General features: G+C 43.8%; 1 long non-coding RNA gene across 2 annotated transcripts in view; it reads right to left on the reverse strand.

Annotated features, from left to right (window-relative positions):
* Positions 1-14,734, reverse strand: part of LOC144223647 (uncharacterized) — a 122,327-nt gene that overhangs the window by 31,783 nt on the left and 75,810 nt on the right. The window contains exon 3 of one of the 2 annotated variants that reach the window (XR_013332770.1): positions 10,461-10,748. This is a non-coding gene — a long non-coding RNA (uncharacterized LOC144223647). Of the gene's footprint in view, positions 1-10,460; positions 10,879-14,734 lie in introns of those variants that run through there. The other variant, XR_013332769.1, reaches the window with a different exon arrangement.

Raw genomic sequence — 14,734 nt, forward strand, 5'->3', positions numbered from 1 at the left:
AAAAAAAAAACCTGATGCCATTTCTTTTTTATAAAGGGCTTAAACCATGAGGGTTACTTATTTTCTTTCTTCTGTAACACTCTCTCCGCCCCCCTCCTTCCCTGATCTATATACCCTTACTCACCCTAAGAAAATGTACTGAATAGTATCTGTCGGCCACGTTCCATTTATTATCTTTACAAAACTTTGCATTGTTTTGTCCCTCACTAACCTTCTTCCCATAACCATCCACTAGCCCCACTCCAATTTCTCCAATCCCTGCCCTCCGGGACTTTTCTGTCCCTGTCAGACTCGAAATGGGCATGCTCACTGGAAAGCCAGAAAAGTTGAGAAAAAGAATCCTGGAGACTTTTCTTTATAAATCATTATTTCCAATCAACTTCCCCTCCCCCAACAGTTTCTTCTTTTTCTCCTAAGTTATGGTTTGTTTTAGTTCTTGGGAACCCAGGAAGGGTGAGACTGGCCTTCTCGAAACGGATACATATATGGCACTCTTTAAAACAAAGTAATGTCTTCTGTGTATTCGAGGTGTAATATTAAGCTAAACACGCACATGGAGATTAGGAAGAGAAAAGGTTAGAGGCTCAGAAGACAACACCGCAGCCACTAGGCTTTTCAGTGAGTCTGGTTTCAGGGATGTAGCTGGTGCGCCCCCTACTGGTGAATTTGCTTTTCCAAGACTACAGTTTTGCTTTTACCTTTAAAAGAAGGTGTTTGGAAATAATTAAAGAAAAAAAATGAGGGGAAAGGGAGGAAGATCCGCTAATTACACATAATCTAAACAAAAGAAAAGTTAACGTATCATATAAGCTATGGAACCAAATCATAAGAATCAGATTTAATTTGCTTAACTTAGAAATGTACATACATCCTCCGGATAAGTAGGAGGTTAAACCATGGGAAAAAATAGGTACAAATTATGAGATTCAACATATGAATGAATTATGATTGTCCAGATGCTACGAAGGTCAGACCAAGCATTCACTTTGAGATTGTGTATGCATTGGTCTGCGCTTAGTAGCATTATTCTGAAAACTTTAAAAAAGCTTATGGATAATTAAGTTTGGAGGAAAAGAAAAAACAAACAAACAAACAAGGGATTGGTGTGGATAATGGTGGTGTATATGTATAAAATGAATATTAATAATGGACAGTTACAGAAGTAAATGTTTTTAATCTCCTTCTCTCTCAAGGGGTAGTAGTAAGAGGCACAAATATCTCCTTGGGATGATATATAAAAGCTTTTATACATTCTCAGATGCATGTGTTTGTGCCTGAACTCTGTAATAATGCATTTAAGAGGTTAAAGGGGCTGGCTAGGTCTTTTGTTAATTGCTTTTATCATATAAATAAGCTATGGAAATACATTACAATTGTGTTATCATTGGTTGCATTTATTTACAGCTTTATTTTAATTAAGCCTGCTGTACTTATCAAGGCAATAAACTAACTGTGGCTGGCATTTATGCATAATAATGTGCTATGAAAATAAGATTAAAGAAGATGGTGATAGCAGAAACAATTTTCTCATTAGATTTTTTAGAACATATGCATTAAAAAAAATCAGATCACCGGCCACTCTATTTCAATTCAGCACCATCACTGGCCCCTAAATATAATAATAACTATAATAATCACAATAGATGGTAGAAACAGCACTGTTTTAGGCTTATAACAGATGGCTACAGTACTAATAACAATACACCATTGACTACTAGGGTATCAAAATAAGACTTGGAAGAGGGTGCTTCATCCCTCAACAATTTAAAAATGTTGCCATTGGCACAATTTATGAAGATTGAAAGCACTTAATCTAAAGGAAGTATAACATTTCCCTTTCATGGGCAGCAAAAAGCTGTCTACTTTTAGAGTGAGATTAGAAATTAAGAATAAAATGCATAACTCCTAGGATATTCTGATTTAATTTTGTTTTACTATAGGCCCCAGCCCCAAACCCTTAACTGATTAAGTGTAGCTCAGTTTTATCTTTTGCACTGATATTTCTCTCGTAAACTCCCCCTCATCCCTCCTCAAGTATTATATCTGAAGCCAACTAACAATTTTGTGGAGATAGGGGACTGTAGACTTATTTTTTCTTCTTAGGGGCAAATAGAGGTTTAACTTGCAGTAATTAGGTGAGAACTAGCCAAGCATCTTACTATTATGATGCTTGTTAAAAAACGCTTCTTTTCTGCATCTGCATTTGAGTGTGTTCCCCTCCTCTCTTAATCTTCTTATGGAAATGAAGGCAAACGGCAGGGAACCTGCAGAGTCTTGGAGAATGTCCTTGTTAACTGGAATTTCTCAGCATTGCTAATTAGCAGAGTTTGACGACCACCAGTATTGGGGGGAAGCTCTGTTTAACCACTCACAAACCATTCCGAGGAAGAGCAGACTAATTTTATTTTGTAATTAAAATCTGAAAAGGGCCCTATTTGACAGTTAGGGCTATGAGAGTTTTATCTCCCCGTGAAATAATTACTGCCTTGATAACTCAATTTTCTGAAAAATGTCAACTGTGGGCTCCAAAAGTTTTAATTTCATTACGTAAGGAAAAAAAGAGAGAAAAATAGAAGAAAATGTACAGAAAGGCTTTCTAATTCTGGAAGTAGTTAAATATATTAGAAGCCAGATTTGGCCAAACGAAGGGCTTTTTTCTCCCTTATTTCTTATGTTTCCTCTGGATCCTAACCTTCCAGACTTCCCCACTGAAAGCGACCATAGCAGTGACCAGACTGCAGGGAAAGAGATCATACCAGTAGTGTGGTAAGAGGCATATAAACTAAAAAGAAAAGTACGGCAACTGAAGAAAAGTTTGTGATTTTAAAAGCCAAAAATACAGGAGAATTCCAACATGTAGGACAATGCTGGTGCGATCTGGTAAGATGAGATTTTATTGATATTTATCCCTTAACTCAAGAAAACTGAGAATTACGGAGTCAGGAGACTGGTATAAGCCAATTTAAAAAATGTTACCTTCTTCCTCCCAAATTGCAAAAAATGTTCCTTCAGTCACTCCAAATTGGAGTGTGCCACAAGACTTCCAGAATGATCAACACTTGATTCTTCAAGATATATGAAACAAACACAGATCAATCATGAAGGTAAAGAAAGGAATTAGAAAATTTCTTTTCTTTACAAAAGCATCATGTATTTTCCAAAAATAATAACTAAGTCAGAAAAAGTTAGGACATTGAAACTAAGAGCAAAAAATTAGAATAGAACTGCGCTGTTATCACACTTCACTTGCTTTAGACCGTGAAACATTCCTCATGAGATCCTAGAGGGGATACTGGAATTTTTATAAACAATTTTCAAATGAGAGAAACTCTTCCATCTGCATTTCCTCCATTTTCTTCCTATTGCCAAACTTGTCAGATTTTGGAAGTATGAAAAATTATTGACAGGAACTATAAATACATGTTTCTAGATGATACAAAGAGCAAGCACATATCTCTATCCCTTTTTTATTTACTAAGACATAGATATGCATATGGATGCATGGTAGATTGGCAATTTAAAGTTGCTTAATTATATTTTTTTCTTCTTGTCTGTCCCTTCAGCACCTTGCCTTTAATTTCCAGAAGTGGTATTACACATAACAAATGAACAAGGGGATAACAAATGCTATTTCAGTCCAGACCCAATTTCACCAAATAATTTCACTCAAGAGCTGTAAGGACCCTTGAAACCTAAGGAATGCAGAGCTGCTCTGAATCCAGCTCCTTTTTATACTCACTCTCTTTCATCTGAATCCCACTGATGAAATAAATACATTTTAAAAAGAATTCAGGGATATAAAGAAAACCAAATATATTTCTCCCTTACTTCAAATTATAGCAACAGAAGTAATATATAATCACTTGTGTACATCCTCAGAGCTATATATAATAGTCATCATATTGCTTAGAGTACTTCATGTATATGTACCTCCTACATACATCCCAGCTCAAATATTTTCTGGAAAAAAGGATTCCCGTTTCACGATTTCATTTCCATTTCTGAATTGTCAAGTAGTTTTAACACAAGATCTGTCTCTGCACTGCAGCTGTTGTCCAGGGAAAAATGCAGTGTGCCCATTAAATGATCTAATTATTTTAAATAGAAATTCCCTTAAAAAAAAAAAAAAGACAAACTGAGAATTTAAAGAGACTGCTACCAGTGTTTTTCAGTTACATTCAGACAAAAAAAATGAAACTATGATTTTGATTTTAAAAACCAGAAGACAGGAATGAAAAACAAAAACAAAACCAAGCAAACAGATCACCAGGAACTGCAAGTGGCCCAACAAATCCATGGCCCTTTCACGCCTCTAAGTCATTGCTTGGGAGTCTAAATACATATCTCTCTGACTGACCATGCTATCTTGCACAATTAATCATATCAAAGGAACAGGGTTTCCTTAGCATCCTAATTTTCCATTGACTAGGATTGTTACCCTGATTTTAGGAAAAAGACAGTCACCATTTTAAATTCTTTGACTGTGATAATTTCATTTAGTTGTGACCACAACTTTTGTCGGGAAAACAAACTAAAGCTTCCTTAAGATTCCTCTGGACCATATTAAATGGTGCATGAATGACAACCACAGTGCATGCCAAGCTACACACTCACTGCACCGGCAATCCACCAAGAAGGGAGAACGCCTCTCCCTTAGTCTGGCTCCTTCCAAACTCCTGAAATGGGATTTGTCTTCTTTCTTCCAGAGATCTCATCCTGTGCACTGCTTCTGTGTTACCTTCAAGCCCCCTTTGTAGAAGTACAACCAGACATAACACAAACTCAAAAAGTGACAACACTCAAGTATGTCAGAAGGCAGAGGTGTTTGGCACCTCAAAAAGCAAGTTGGGGAAAGAAATCAGATATATCTAACGTGTATGAGGGACAGGAATACTATCAAAGGAAAAGGAAGAAAGTCTTTCACCTCTTCGTATGAAAAGAAGCTGAAAGCAAATCATTAAAAAAAATAATCACCTACAGTCACCATCAGCCCTAAACAAAACGACTCCCCACTTTTTCTCTGAGTTGCAGGGGTGGCTAGCCCTGGAAAGTGCTCTAAGTCAAAGTGTACACCCATCCTGGGCAGCCTGGTGTGCTCAAGCCTCCCACTGACATCTGGAGCCCTCTCTGGAAAGCTCTTCTGGCCTCAAAAGAAATGCCTGAGAAGTCTGCCTTCCCAGGGGCCCACTTCTGCTCACTGCCTATTGCCCCCTTTCCAGCCCGGCTCAGATGGACTTGGGCTTCCAAACCCATCCCAATGGAATTCTCAGATGGCTAGCCTGATAATCTTTAAAGCCTCCTTCGGAGCTGGTGCTCTGACTTTTATCTTCCCTCCCAACCTTCTTCCCTGTTTTTGTAGGCTCTCCCCATTCCTTTTCTCTCCTGCCCCACCCCCTCCTTAATTTGAAGATCATTGACATGATAGGCTGTAATGAGTCCTTTAGAAACTGTTATGATCTACAGTGACAGTCTCTGCACCTAATTCACAGATTATTGACAAGCACCGTGGGCTCAGTGGTGTCAAGTTGTACTTGTGGTTTCAACACCCTTCAGCAACCCACGTAGCAGCTGGGCCTTGGATTAGGATCCACAGTCTGGCAGCGTTTATCTGCCAGTTGAGTGGTAGAGAGATGAGTATCTGTCAATATCTCAGCTCCTTCAAGCCCCGCTGGGCTTTCTCCCTGGGGCCTTCGTCAGTCTCCCGGCTGGGCCAAGGGAACTAAAGGTTCTTCAAAGTTTAAAAACAAAGTAAAAGAGCAAACTTAGTAAATGAAGGCTTATCCTTGAATCTTGGTCTTACTAATGAGTCATCTGCCCCACCCCCAAATAGTTACCAAACTCGGAGCCGCATACACTGGCTTTCATAACGAGGCTTGGGTTCAGCAAGAACGGTTTGAGGTATGGAGGGGAGAGGGGACTGAGGACTTGGCACGGAGTCAGTGGGCTCAAGCAAAACTGGCCCATTCTCCGGGATCGCCCCCAGAATCGGGCAAGACTGACTACTTATAAAGCAGGGCGCTCAGCCAAGAGGCGCGGGTTCAGGCCCGGCCGCTGGAACAAGAGACCCCAAATGCCCGTTCCTCCCCTAAAAGGCGCTGCTGCTGCAGAGAAATGCGGCCCGTTGCCAGCCGTTGCGGTTTTGCCTGCTTCTGAAGAGCCAGTCACTCCCTGCCCCCTCCCCAGTCCCCAAAGATGGAAGGGCTGCCTTCCTGCTGGCCACCGTGGGGCGTGGGATTCCGGCAAGGGCTGAGGCCGCCTGAAGCCAGAGAAATGACACTGCGCCGGGAAAGCTGGGTGGCTTTCCCAGGCCTAGGCCACCCACTTATTTAGTCCTCTCTCCTAAACTGGGGGTTGCGCTTTCACCTTGGGCCCTGGGAAGTTGGGACCCCCCCCCAACTGCCCACCTGCAGCCAAGTGCGGCTCCTCCCCCTGGCTTCTCCCCACAGGTTGGGACCCCCCGGTGTGTGTGTTGGGGGGGGGGGCGGTACCGGGTCGAAATCTCCTGGCCTCTGGTTTTGCAAATTCTGCCTCACTTCCCCAAACAGCAGGCATATATCCCCTTTCGCGGGTCGCCTCCAAGACTCAGCTGCCTTTGGCCTTCCCACGCCACTGTCGGCCTTGGACCGCGGCTGTCACACACCGTTTGGTACTTGACGAGCTTGGCGCTCGTTCCAAAACTGGCCCGGCCTAATATTTCTGTAATGGGGACTTTGTGTTTGTTTGTTTTTGTTTTTTGGTCAAGCAAAGGGCGGGAGTGCCTGTCGCAGGGAATCCCGCTTGCCCGTTATTTCGATAGGATTCCAGATAAAAATTGATCAAAGCCTTGATTCTTTTCCTGCCACTGTATCCGAAGTCATTTACTGAGAAACACAAGCCCAGATTCGATTCTGGAATCAGATGGAGAAGGCCCCTCTCATCGCCCTGAACAGCAATTCCCCTGAAAACACAATCTCGGATCCGCTGATTTGCGGAGGTGAGAGGAATAAACCTAAGGTCAACATAAACAACTTGCGTGGCAACAATATTAAATATTTTAAAAAGTAATTTTGTGATGAAAATTAATCTGGTTTCCTCCAATAGGCAGATTTTTAAAAAGCAAGCCCTAGACGTCTAAAAGTTAAAATTTTAAGTACATCCCTGAAGACTGAAATCATAAAGCCTTATTGAGATCACTTGTTCATTTAGCACTCGAATTGTTTTCAAGACCTTTTCAAACACCTAAGCAAACCCATACTTTCCCATTATTTTACTTTCAGAAGATATGTCATTTTTATAGCTTATCTTTCTGAAAGAATTCGAAGTGTACTTTTACCCTTACTTGCTCACCAAAGAAAAAGTCAAAGCTCTTTCTTATGTAGACAGGTACTTTTGGAAATGTAAAAATATTCCTCTTCGCCCTAGGATAATTTGGATTCCTGGTCCAGGGAAATGCTGAATTTCAAAAGAAAATACTCTTTACCATTGGCACACCTTTCCTGAAATCCTACAGCTGAGATGCTGAGATAAAAGAAGAAAGGTGTCAGGCACCTGTTTCTTAAACAATATCTGGAATTTAACCGCTAGCTCGAAAAGGAAAAGTTTGATCAAGATTGGTTTGGGGGATGGGAAACATTCAAAGCAGAGACTGGCCTCTTAATTACACTCTGGAAATAAACAAAAACGAGCAAGTTATTTCGTTTAGTCAGGGACGCAGTTACAATTCTTGAAGGACCTCGGAGGGCATTCAAGATGCTGCTGGCAACGTCAAAACAGCAAGCAGTAGCCTCTCACGTTTTATTTTTGTAAATGTGTACAGAACGGGAGAAGTAATTTGCTTGGTTCTCCACTCCCACAGAAGAAAGTTCTCTTTGTTTTACATCATGCTTCTCCACCTGTTTTACTATCTCAGAATCTGAAAAGAGTCCCAAACCCAAACGGGGAAAGGGGGTGGCTGGAATGTGAGGAAGAGGAATAGGTTAGTCTTCATTTTTGATTGGATTGAAATTGTGTTAACTCCTCTTTATTTTTTATTGAATTAAATTATATTCTCTCTCAAGAATATAAAAACTTGTTTCCTCGCTCCATTTCCTTTTTGGAGGGTAATAAAGAGTTTTATCTAACCCCAGAGCAAGGTTCTCGCGATTTCCAGGACTGGCGCTGTGCATCTCCTACTGTGTCCAACAGGGGGCGCTGGTCACGAACCTGCGCGGCGGCTCAGCGCCGCTTCACATCTGAGCCGAGTTCCAGCCCCGGAAGGCGAGAGCCGCTCGCGGGGTCGAGTACAGAGCTTTAGTCTTCGTGGATAAAAAGAGATTAAAGGCTAAATTCTTTTTTGGGTGTGTGTGTGTGTGGGGGGGGTTATCAATTTTAACCAACTACGAAAATGTAGAGCTTTTATCCTTTGATGTTCTTATAAAGAAACTCCTATCGGTTGAGGAATTACACGGTTTCTGAGCCAACACTGCAGCTACAGTGTGGGGGAAATTATTTAATTAAAAATATATTTTTCCATCTGTTCACATGATCTTTTTAGAAGTACTTAAAAAGCTGACACTGATCCCTTTGGCCTGTTAACCCTGCCCTAAGTTTCAAATACTTCAGCTATTTCGAAGGCCCTTCCATTAATTTGAAGGGGAAAAATAAAAGAGACCCAAATATTTAAATCCCCCCCCAAACATTTACTGTTCTGCATCCTGCTTTTTTTTTCTTTAAATAGGGCCTTTTGTGTGATTGACATATTTCACACTGCCGATTCTGCAAAGCCAGGTATAAATGACAAGAAGGGGCTCTAAAAAAAAAAAAAAAAGCTGATGTTGGACTACATAACACCCATGTATAAGATGAAATCTAAATAATATTGTAATCCACCCACCCCCACCCTAACTTACAAAAAAAAGCCTTCACCTGTATTTAAATAGCGTGTCTTTAATTACAGCAGTTGGGGATGCATGAGGCTGAAATGAAATTAGCAGTCATTACCAGTCCTTTAACTCTGTGGTGCTTTTGATCAGCACTAAATTAGCTTTCCAGTCCTAACAAAGACTCTACAGCAAGCAGTGGGCTGTAAATAAGACAGCGCGACCTGCCCTCAACACCTTTTCTCTTGTCAATCATAGCTCTATCATTCAGCCCAAGATTAACCTTTATCTACCAAATTTAAAAAAAAAAAAGAACGAAAGAAAGAAGAAAAAGAGAAAAGAAAAAGGAGGCGGGAAGGAAAGCCCCCTGACCACCACATGTCGCAATAACAGAGGTTCCTAAGAGGCCCCCTTAAATTGTGTTCTAATGAGCCTGTGTCAGAATCTGCAATTTCCAAATCATCCCTCCCTACCTCAGCCCCCAAGACTTCTCCAACATATTAGAAGAGTCAGAATGCTGTTCAGGTAGGAGAGGAATCCCTTTCTCCGAATTACTAATTGGGTTTGGGCCACCCTCCTTGAAGTCAATCTGCTATTACCTTCTCCTCTTCTATTAGACCAACAAAATTTTGGGAGAGGAGGGGATGTTTGGGGAGAAAACGTTGATAATTTTAAGGCATATACATAAGTTTCTGGGATGAAAACAATCAATTCACTCCACTAATAGTATCTAGTTTCTAAGCCTGCGAGGAAAACCACCAACAGCAACAACAAAAACCCAGCTGCTTTTCCTAGTACTGAATTAGGAAAGTAAAACATTGGTTCCGATTGCCATTAGAGGGCGCCGGAGAGCAAGCCCCGTCACCTCTCGCACAACTTCCCACCGAAGCCCTCCTAGCTTCCAGCTCCGCCATGCTCTGTGATTCCTCCTCTCAGGTAATATTTCCTGCTTCTCCTGTTCTCTTGTATCTCTAGCCCCCTCAATGTCAATCTCTCATAAAGAATGAGGTATCGCCATGTCGTCTTTCTTCTCTTTTTTCACACCCCCTCCCCAGCCACCACCAAAATAGTACGACGCCAGATGAAAGAGTAGCAACCCCTTAATGACATGTACCTTTGGGCTCAAATCACTCTTTGCATTCTGTGTGACCTTGGTCTGGAGAAGGTTATTTATTTATTTATTTATTTATTTATTTATTTATTTATTTTTGGGAGGGATGAGATGCTAGCATTTGACATTTTTAAGATGGAAGCCTGAGTTTTTCATTTCTGCATTTCTCTCTGGGGGCTCACGGGTTTCTTTATTTTCAAAGGAAAAAGAAACACACACACCCTCGCCGGGCAACTGATTATGTTCAGCACTAGAACTGTTCAGAAGAGAATAAAATAATGTCTTCATCTCTGCATTTGTTAAAGAAATCCCAATGAGCATTTCATTCCAAAAGTTAACGCTTTCAGACTTAAATCTGCCTGTGTTAAATGACTGTTACACAGGGTATATTTCCAGATCTCTTAAAGGTCAATAAAAAAAATAGAATGAGAGGGGAAGAAAGTGAGTTGGGGGGGTGGGCGGAGAGGAGTGAGCTAGCAGTGAATGTCAAAGTTGGGTTGCAAGCTACTTACATGTCCATGCCAGATCAGGGTGTTGTCTTGTAGCAGTTTGATTGGCAGGTAAAAAAGCGAAAGAACGTGAGGGCTCCCTGAGCCTCTTGTCAGCCCAAGCTTGATCACTTCTCACCGGACAGAACGAGTTGAAGGAGCCTGCAATTCCCCTCTCGTCCTCCATCCAAGGCACCGTGAATCCATTTCGGCTTTTCTTCCCCCCAGTCTCTCCATCAGCCTCCTGCCTTCACCCGCTTCGCCTTGCACCAGTCTCCAAGACCTAGCCTATAGCTTTGCCACTGCAGTCCCCTGCAACAAGAAAAATCGTTTATGGCTTAAAACCCCAAATGGCTGATTTTTTAAAAGAGAGAGAGAGAGAGGGAGAGGGAGAGAGGGAGAGAGAGAGAGAGGGTGAGGGGGAGAGAGGGGGAGCGAGAAGAATGCACCCAGAGAACAACAAAAAAGTCAGTTATCCTAACACTGCTCTATCCCCCCACCGTACAGAAGAAGAATAAAAAAAAAAAGCTTTATGTTTTTTCAGTGGGTATTCAAAGATAATTTGATGCCATTGTTTCTGCTACAGATGGTTCTTTTAAATACAATAACACGGCTCTTTGTGCAGGCTACCCACAATAAAAATCGAAAGCGTTCCCCTGAATAACCATTTTGTTCTCTCTTGTATGGGGCCAACAAAAGATGCCGTGAGGTAATGGGTTCTGTTTATTGAAGCCATAGAATAGGGGTTTGATAAAGATTTTTTTAAAGCAGAAGACCTTGCAAGGTCGGGCTGATCTCTTCATATTTTTTTATTAAAATATTTGTCCAATAGGTTATTTCTTGGTGCAGCTGCAGGTTTCCTCCTCAATTTTTAATCAGCCTAAACATCTGTCTCTTTGAGGAGGCTTAAAAAAATCCCTGCAATTGTATCAATGGTGCAGTAACCTTATCAAGTCCTGAGTTTTTAGGCTGAGTGCAGGCAAAGGCAATGGGAGTTTCAATTCTGTTTGGTCCTGATGGGGTGAAATGGAGGGTTGAGGGAGAGGAGACACAACAACCCCAGACAGAGTGCCTGAAGAAAACGAGGCTTTCCTCCCACCCCCCACTCCCCTGTGGACCGTGTACAACTTGCATGAGTCAGACACACACATCACCGAGGACTCCAGGCATCTCTCCTGATCTCTGCAAGCGTCCACCGGAGCTTGTGTGTTGGACGGGGGCTAGGCATGTTTTCTTACCATGCTTGTCTTCTCATCTTAGATCTCCAACCCTGAAACCTAGCATCGGAGCCCAGGGGGAGGAGTGGAAGAGCGAAAGGCTAGTCTCTAGCACCCAAAGGGTCCCTTGCTTGGCTCCCTTTCATTCACTGTTAGCTAGCCTTGCCTCCTTGATTGCTATCTTGCCAGGGGACTGGTGGCCACAGCCTGCCTCTTATAGCGTCCCATCCCCATCCCCTCAGGCTTACCGGGCTTCCTCCTCAGTTCCACACAGATCATCTGCTTCCCCCCCCCCCCCCCCCCCCGGGTGGGGAAGCCCTGCCACCTAGACCTAGCTGTGGTCAGTAGCAATTTTGAGAGAGCCTTGAACCCTTAGGCAATGAGGCACTGCAGGGGGAGATGGCTGGGTTTGTCTACTTTCCTATAGGAATTCATGCCAGGGCTCTCCAGGCCTCCAATAGCCCAGAGTGAGAATAATCCACTTCCATGACTTGTGCTTTCTGTGTCGTCACCGTGGCAAGATAATAGTCTGGGAAAATGGCTTTAGTCACAAAAACAAATTGCCACTGGATTCTCTATCTCTGTCCCCTGCCCCATTTAGTTCTCCTTTTCTTCCCACAAACCATCTAATAAATAACATTAAATAAATAAATAAAATGAATAAAATAAAGACAAACACTCAGAAGAATCCTTTGACAAAACCAAACTTAGCTTTTACCTTCCCTTTTGGAAACAATAATGTTATTGGCTTAGAACTGGTCTAGAAGTCACCTACTAAGGGATTTAGTAGATGTCTTGGAGCCTATTACTTAGACACCTGTTACAGACTTCCCTATGAAACTTGACAAACAAACGCAAACAAAATAGCAGAAAATTGAACAAATGTTCACCTGCTTGTTTTCAATTATTCATTTTATGCCTCAGGGTGAACACCTAAATAGCAGCTTGAAAAGACTGAAAGTCAGGGCAATACCAAAAGAGTTCTGCACACCCCAGCACTATCTGGATCAAGAAAAGTGTATTTGTTAAGTGTCAGTGCATTGGGGAGGGGACATGCAGCGTGTCAATCAAGAGCTACCTTCAATAGAACAGGCTAAGTAAGGAGTGTGTACCTGTGACTTCTGGCATCTTAGGAAAGGTAGGGAGCATTATGCAAAATTGAAAGTCAATAGTGGAAACATTTCTCCCAACTAAAGGAGGAGTGGGGAGAGGGCAACTGTAAAATGTTTAATCCAATGTTCATAACTTTGCACTAAAAAGTAATCCACTGAAATAACAGAATGATCTCTTCCTTCTTCCCTTGTCATATTTTTTCTAAATATCAAAACTTGTAAGAGCTGCCCCAACCTCATAAAAAGCTATTTTTCTTTTTATAATGAACTGAAAGAAGAACCTGAATGTCCTCTCTCCACTGAGGGAGGGATTTGGGGCTGGATCTAAATCTGTAAGATAGGAAGGCTTCAGACAGTTTCCTAAGGTCTGAAAGTCGTAAACCTCACACATTTGATCAATAAAATCTATTCAATCCCATCCATAAGGAAGTTTAAAATCTCTCAGTTGGCCTCGTTCTCTTGTGAAGGATCAGGGAGCTAGTTTTGTGGACAAGTCCCCAAAAGTTGTCTCAAATGCTGTAATGCAATGACATTCTATCTGACATGGGGGGAAGACTTCAGCCTTGAACTTAAAACAAACAAACAAACAATAAAAGGTGGAATGTGTTAAGGTGAAAGGCCAAAGTGACAAACTGCCTTGGTAGGTGAGGGAATGGAGAACCAGTTTTCTGCGACCGGAAAACTGCTTTTAAAAGAAAATAACCTTTCTGTACCCAGAAACCAAGCTGACTGGCCAGCTCCTTTTCTTCGAGCAAACACAAACCACCAAAACGTTCCTAAGCTGTGGAAAATGGCTTTCTGACGAGGTTGGGGAGTCCGTGTGAACCGAGTTATGGGCGTTTATAGGTGGCTCTCAGGTGCAACCTTCACTATTATTGAGACGTGCTTGGGGGCCAAAGCAGAGCTCTCCAATTCTACAAGCGCAGGCTGTCCTGGGGGGAGATGTGGGGTTTACGCCCGACTCCTGGCCTGGGACGTCGGTGGGTGAGTGGCATTCAGCATTCGGGGAAGACGGAAGGGGTGGGGGAGGGCGGGAGGAGGGAAGGACGGAAGGGAGAAGCGGAAAGCAAAGGTGGAAGGCATAAAAGGAGGATTTACGCGGGCTAATGGCAGAGAGGATTAGCCAGAGGGGCACCCGGGACCTGGGCTGAAGTTGGCGAGTGCCGCTTGTGAGGAAACACCGTACGCACGATCAGGGTCTGGATGTTCCAGTCACCCAATGGCCATACACACCACGTCTTCCACAGAGATGGCACAGTGTCACGCTTTGGCCACCAGCTACTGTGCAAGCTACAGCCTCGCTCTCCCCAAGCAATCAGTCATCCACTAGCCGGCCGCTCTGCCCTCGGCACGTGGGAGGCAGTCGCACGCCGACAGCTCGGGCCCCCGGCCCCCGGCCTGGCTCGGGCTCTGCGGTCGCGGCCTCCCCCGCGCCGCCTCTCGGGGCCGCGGGGCGCCTACCAGCAGGTTCTCCCGCGCGCCGGCCCGCGGGGCCGCGTAGGAGCAGCCGCGCCCTGTGGGAGGGGACGGCTGCTCCCGCATCTGCGGGGGCGGGTAGCTGCGAGTGCTGGCAAATATACCCTGCGACTGTGAACGTGCTGCTGCCCTCAACTCGCCCTCCTCGACTGCATTATTGGCCCCCGCTGCCACTTGCTGCACGCTGCAAAATGACCGGGCAGCGCTGCCCGGCGGACGCCCGTGCCGCCCGGCGGCCACGCGAGCTCTGCAGAGTCCCGGAGCCGAGCCGGGAGCGCGCGCGCGCACGCACGCAAGCCTGCAGGCCCTGAGAGTCTCCGGAAGAAGCTTCCGGTCGGAGCCTCGACTTTCTGCGCTCCCCCGTCCGTCCTTTCCGCGGTCAGGGAAAACCGAGGGCCAACCGGGGCCGAGGAGGCACGAACGAGCCTTCGCAGACTCGGCGGTCCTTCTCGGTCTCTTGGGCCCCGCGGGAGGGGTCAGCCTTGACCTAGTT

This window comes from Crocuta crocuta, unplaced genomic scaffold (assembly GCF_008692635.1).
Source record: "Crocuta crocuta isolate KB4526 unplaced genomic scaffold, BGI_CrCroc_1.0 scaffold70, whole genome shotgun sequence".
Taxonomy (NCBI): Eukaryota; Metazoa; Chordata; class Mammalia; order Carnivora; family Hyaenidae; genus Crocuta; species Crocuta crocuta.